Genomic DNA, 7,188 nt, shown 5'->3' with positions numbered 1-7,188 from the left:
AACGCTAAGACACCATCCTCTTTAGTATACTTAGCCCAGTTATCTAACCATATACAGGTATGATACCCATATTTCGCAACCATGAAGGATGCAGGAGTTCTTGTTGGAGGTAGCAATTCACCTTCTCTAGTTATTATGTTTTTATCCTTGTCGAACCACCTTTTAATTTTACCGAACAAGGATTTCTTCTTCTTTTCCTCGGGTTGGTAATACATTTTAACGTTTACCAATATTCTCTAGTCCCTTTCCGCAACTGTACGATCTTTTTGTCCAATAACAGCGTGACTCACACCAACGCACCAATCCTGGAGCGTCTACGTCACCCTGTACTCCTTCCAATCCCTGCGCGGCTCACACTAACGCACCAATCCCAGCGCGAGCACTATTCTGATCCGCTACCCAATCAGAGCGCGGTTTGTATGACGTCAGCAGTCGCTGCAGTCGCTTCCACTCTGTCTCCTATCACTCGTCTACCCCTCCTTTACAAAGCCTTCTCAGTAGACTTCGTTTCAGATTCTACAAAATCTATTAGTTACAACATATAAACATCTCCATTGTCTGCTTCGCTAACCACAGAATAGTAAAGAAAATCTTTTTCACAAGATTCCCGCTTCTCTCTAGAACAGCGCTTACCTCTGCTCCACTACGGAATAATTACTTTCGTTAACACAGTAGCACATCCCTCTACTCTGCCCTTCTAACATGCATCCATTAACTGTTTCCTCTAGGACTGCTCCAAAGAGTCTTACAATCAACTAAATGCTCATGCATTCACGCACTTTCACACCAGAAAAATATAGCACAACCACACAGAATCCTGCCTTTCCCGAGAACAGCGAACAGTCTGTCCCACTACAGAATTATAACACACGTTAACCAAGCAGCGCTTACCTCTGCCCAGTCCTTCAGACAAGCTCAGAGAATACCTATTACTTCTCCAGCAGTAAGCTTTAACGGCAAACCTTACGGATCCCTGGGACTTAAGACCAGAGTTTCATAGATAACCTTCGCTACCATACGCACTCCTTTTATACCGAAAATATATCTCTAATAGTAACACACGACGATGTCACTGATTCCGAACCCAGACAATGTGACGCGCAACTTCAATTGTCACACATTTTTCCTGCATACATACAGGTAATTCCAACAATCCCGTCTTTCCCGAGAGCAGCACTCACTTCCCTCTGCCCTACTACGGAACCGTCACCAGCTCCCAAGTTCCAGAAGCCGTACACACTACATAGAACTCAATACGACGACCTCAACATACAGTATTAGTACATATACCAACATTAATCCAATAAATCAATGAATCAAAAGCCTATGTACAAGCAATCTATCAGATCAAGACAATAATCTAACCATCATACTGCTACCAGGAAACTGCTGCAGATCGGCGCATATAAATTCTCCCTACTTCCACGGACAGAGTAAATCCACAGTCGCACGCACATACACTCATCATACGCTAGGGCCCATCACACTGAAATTCACACTATTACTCTATCCACACTGAATATAGGAGAGAAACCTAAACCAATCTGCATCTAAAACGAGGTCAATGCGACCGTAAAGATATTGTCCTGAGTCATGATTTTAAACATAGGAAATACATTCGAAACTCAATAAATGTCAAAGAAATAACCACCCGACACTGGAATTCAAACAAATGGTTGTTTATCTAAATTAGTTCAAATGAAAGTCAATCAATAGCAAGATCATTATTCTCATAGTTACCTATTCTAGCTAAATGGGTCAGGACAGGTCTCTCGGTAAAGTCTCTCGAGCTGCCGTCCTCAGCATAGGTTCAGGAAGAAGTGGCCTCAAAAATCCCGATGCAATGACACAGACCCTCTCTAGTCTAGTATATTTATAACAAAACTAACGGAATAAAAGTTACAAACAAATTCTGAATGTCCGTTGAGCCGCTGAGCAGAGCGAGCAGTAAAGGATGTCACTTGGTAACATTTAGAAAACCTCCGCTCAGAAAAAATCACAAAAATAAAAACACGGAAAAAGGAAACTCGAGTTTGCGAGTGATACATTTATGAATGCTCTTCCTTGGTACCCTAGCAGAGCCACCACAGATTTATCTTTGTTCATTGTGGCTTCATTCTTCTCCAAGGACAATTGGAAGCATGCCCAGAGCTGCTGTCCTCACGGAAACTTTTAACTCAGACAGAGGCTGTGGTCAGGTGACTTTCAACCATGTTCAGCAAGGCCTCTCGTCACATCTCAATCACTCGAGCGCAGGCTGTAAATAGCAGCCATCTTGGTTTAGGCCAAAAAGGACCATCTTAATTAAAAGAAACACAAAACAACATTACCACATCATAATGATTATACAGTGTTAACTCCCACTAATACCCTTATGTGTATGTAATTACCTAGCCGTCTGCAACACAAAGAAGCATTAGCACACGTTATTTTAAAAGCGCAAACTCAAAACAAATAGCACTTTTGCGATACTCATTTAATTAAATTGCACATATTATTAAGCCACATATATGCATTCCCACGTGTAGTTTCTCTCATTAGTAATGTTGATTAATTTAGACCTTCAACAAAACAAATAATTAATGATTATAAATTAGTAATTTTAATCATAACATATAGACAAAACTGAAGCTTAAAACTCGATAAATTTTCAACAGAAAACTCTGCTCCAGCAGCACAGGTAAGTATACAATTGTCTTTTGCTGAAATCATGTTCTCCTTCACTCCATTAAGGCTCTTCTGGCACTTTGCAATTAATCCTTTAGATCCTACTAGGCAGAGAGAGTATGCAAGCCTGACTCAAAATGCTTAACATTTGAGGCCACTGAGCACAAATGTAAACAGCTTGGGAAAATGACCTTATGTTGTATTGTCCAAAGTTAAATTGTAACTTTGTCTTTCCTTCTATATCTTTTAGTCGTCCAGACTCGTGTTGGCTGAATCCTTCTTCGCGAGGAGCAAACGTCCTACAAACATAGAAGCAGGGGTGAGAAAAGACTGTTATGCCATAGTACCGAAAAGAGACTCCTTATCTAAAGGTGGATAAACCACGCAGGTGACAGGCTTCCTCCTGGTAGGAAACAGAACATGAAATCCAATCACAGACTAGCAAACTGTCGGGAACCTGTTGTAAACTACCTCTCAGGGTGATAACGGGTAGGGATGCTACACCCCACGTGGTTGGTATTCAGAAAAAGCCCATCCCGAACTGGGTCCAGTCAGGGCATGCATGGGAAAGACTAACAGAGTTATCCTTCAAGCATGGAAATTTGAAAAAAGGAGAAGCCTGTGTGGCCATAGTGGTGAACAAGGACTGCCTTTATTAGAAAGAGTGGGAAAGAGGAGAGCCGTCCACTGACAGGCTTCCTCGTGGTAGGAAGCAGGTCTGGGGGGAAAACTCTAGGCAATTCTCAGATGTCTAGATGACCTAGTCCAGCACTCCCTGGCAAAGATGACTCCTCTTAGGAAATAGTCTGCTGCCTTGCCCCACTGCACTTTACCTTCTCCTGGACTTTTTCTCAGAATTTCTTCTACGTCCGAAGGTAAGCCGAGACTGGGCCCAATTCAACTTGTGTATTCGATGCCTGCCCCATCATGCTCGGCCTTACCTTTAGATTTTACACCGGTCTCGCGCAACCAGATGCCCAATGGTTGGTACTTTGATCTTGTAAGCACTTTTTTTCACTAATAACTTTGAAAATTCTTAACTCTTATTCTACTGACCGGATTTAATTTGTTTTTGTTTGTTTTCTTTTTGTCATTTACATTTTCTCTATTTTTTCTAAATTGGTGAGTTATTTTTCTTGTGTTATGTTTTCTCTTTATAACTGTTTGAGTGCTGCATAAATACTTAACACAGTGCCTCTTATTTAAACCTGACTGCTTTTGTGATAAGCTACCAGAGGGTTAAGTACAGCTTAATTTAGTGACTTTAGTTAGCACTTATTAAATGTAATGAGGTAACCCAATGTTACCGGATAGGGGAGCTACGGCTCACAGTAGTGGAAACAAATTTGTGAGTTTTCACTACTAGGACATGTAAAACTTAAATGTACATTTCTCTCGGCTCCACAGGAAGCGGTGCAGATTGTCTCTACCCTGTTTTAGCCCGATGTGTAAGTGGCTGCTGTAATCTGTGGTGAAAGGACTCACAAGGACGCTCTGCTGTTTCTTTGGGCGAAACGCTGTGGAGGCTTTAACTTTTTAACTTCGGGACTGCGAGGTCCAGGGTTCATACTGGCAACCGCATCACGCACACCTGGCTCCTCTTCCCGGACACACCTCCCTTGATTGCCCTACGCCTCGCGGCCCCCGCTTTGCGGGTGCCGCTCGTCGGCGCTGCCTACTTGAATCGCTGTGCTGGGAATCTCTTTGGCTGCTGTAATCTGTGGTGAAAGGACTCACAAGGACGCTCTGCTGTTTCTTTGGGCGAAACACTGTGGAGGCTTTAACTTTTTAACTTCGGGACTGTGAGGTCCAGGGTGCATACTGGCAACCGCATCATGCACACCTGGCTCCTCTTCCCGGACACACCTCCATTTCACCCTCCCTTTTAAATTTTGGGCCCCGCCTATACGCGTTAGCGGTACGCGTGTGGGACGAAGCTCGGGGCGAAGACCGGGCAAAGAGCGGGCCGTTTGTGGCCGTTAGAGGACGGGAGAGGCCGGGCCTGGGCCACCCCCCCCTCGACCCCCCCTGGAATTCTGCCAGACTTAGAGGGCTACCACCGGTCCTTCCTTGCAGAGATGTCGACAAGAGAAACAAGGAGTAAAAGTGCCACGGCTGTTGCGACTACATCAAAGGGAACATTGGATAATTACTTCGTGAAAGCCGGGTCACTGCTAATCGAGGACATTACACTCCTTGAGAGGCGAATATCCCAAGAGCTGGACTGGGTGCGGAGATCGTCTATGGGCCCCTTGGCTCAGGCAAAATCTCCTGTGGTAAGCCCAGAACTTATTGTGTTGGACACAGGGGAGGATGGTATGAATGATCTCTCTGGGTCGTTGAATATATCAAATTGTATTTCCCAGTTAAGTAGGAAGGATCCCAGTGATTCTGTAGATTTTAGCATGCTAACTCTTCCGCCCGCTCAACCCCACCCCATATCTATTATAAATCCCACGTCAGACCCTGATAATGTCAACTTTACAGGCCCCAAAGTGAACAAGCGAAAGGGGATTAGAGAAGGAGCTATCCCGAAAAAGAGTGGAGGGCCTAAGCCCAAGGGGGTGCGAAAGCCAAATACTTCAGAACCCTCCATGAACCCGATATTAAAAAGTTCCTGCTCAAATACTAGGGAAAAACCGCAAATAGACAGAGCTGAGGTTATGTGTTCTAATTCATTAAGGGAGATAAGCAACCAACCTGAATTAAATTTATTTGAACACACTGAGGAGGATGTTACCCTTGCGGATATAGGTGTCCTCATAAGAAACCTTCTAAGCCCGCTGGAAGAAAGGCTAATGAAAATGGAAGCTAGGCTAGTGGTCATAGAAAAATCGACAGTCCAACTAGCCGACAGTTTGAAAATAGCCAATAACGGTGGAATAAAGGTTCCCGATAGGGCAACAAAAAGGGGACCCTCCCAACTTATAAATCGGGCTAAAAGTGCCACACATATAGTGCAGCAGGCAACATCCATCCTGTCTACAAGTACTAACACTCATTCGATGGCAGATGCTCCAAAAAATCATGTAGATCAGCTTAATCATCCACCTTCCCCTCCAATTAGGGCAGTTCGAACTGGGGAAAGCGATTCTGTCCCTATCAATACATTGAATAATGTGAAACCAACGATGGAGGGTGCGAGTAAGAGGCTAAATCCTGGACCAATACACCTCCCCCCAGAGGCAGCCCCATATACTGTTGTCCTGGTAGGGGTACCAGAATTGAACGCTACCTCTAAAGAATCCACTGCCTCCCTTAAGAATAAGGTGATAAATTGGCTATGTACATACAGACCGCTCCCGGAAGGTATACTGAGCCCAGTTCTCATGGTACGAAGGGTCCCGTGGTTGGGTAGTCTAACTAAATCCATAAACGGTGACTGTGTCATAGTCAATTTTAAAGACCACAGGACCGTCCTGCATATATGTGGATGGACCATTGAGGAAGAGGGGACTACTATTCAATCTTTACCCCTCTCCTTTTTTTACCCTCCTCTAGCATATGATAGAGAGGATGAGACCTGGGAGGCTCAGATACAAAGACCGGTCGGGTGGGGAGATTCTAAAAAAAGGGGAGTTATTTACTACCCCAGAAGCCAATACCTAGGGAACCCTGAAATTAATATACATCACACACATTTGGAGAGACCGGGTGGGGGGTTGTCAAGAGGATGGAGAGTATTACCCAATTCTCGAAGACAGGAGTTAGCCCACTACACCTCCAATATGGCTGACGAGGGATGGGAAATTTGCCATGGGAGAGGTGGCAATTGGGGCATAGGTGAGCAAAATTACCATCTCCGGAGACCCCCTCAGCAATTTTATCTTCCAACTCAGAATAGATACAGCCAATTAGACATGGTAGATTGACTGCCTATATACACAAGCGGGAAGTCTAACTCTGTAGCATGGGAGACTGTGGACGAAACCAGTCAAGAAATAAAGCCGCCCAATCCCCTAGAACATCATGGGGCTTCGAGCAATTCCATTGGTAAAGTATGTCATAATGTGGGGGAAGAAATAAGCATCCCCCTAACACATATAGAGACCATGACCAGTGATAATGGGAAAGTTTGCACCCACACCACTATTCTGAGTGATAGGCCCCTCTCACTAAAAATATTGTCATGGAATGTGGCGGGTTTGGGAAATAAGTCCGGTTGTCAGGAATGGATTGAATATATTGACTCTAAGGACTTATGCATGTTTCAGGAAACTTGGGAGAGAGAGGAACATGCGAGGCAGGGCTTTGCAGTATTCTCCATTCCTGCGAAATGGGGGGGAAGGGGGCGTCCATCGGGTGGACTTGAAACCTGGGTCGCAGTTCATTTGGGATGCAAGGCCACGCGTTTCCCAGTGGCATCTGAAGACATACTTTTGGTACTACTGGAATGGTCCCATTGCTGTAGATTGGCGGTGGTAAACATCTACTCGAGGCCGGTCACCATCTCACAGGAGTCCCCTACCATCGACAAACTAGCGGATCTTCTGGCCGAACTCCCCAAAGGGTTCCCTTTTG

The sequence above is a fragment of the Triturus cristatus genome, chromosome 2_2 (assembly GCF_964204655.1).
Source record: "Triturus cristatus chromosome 2_2, aTriCri1.1, whole genome shotgun sequence".
Lineage (NCBI taxonomy): Eukaryota > Metazoa > Chordata > Amphibia > Caudata > Salamandridae > Triturus > Triturus cristatus.
Note: the sequence above shows the minus strand (reverse complement) of the source record.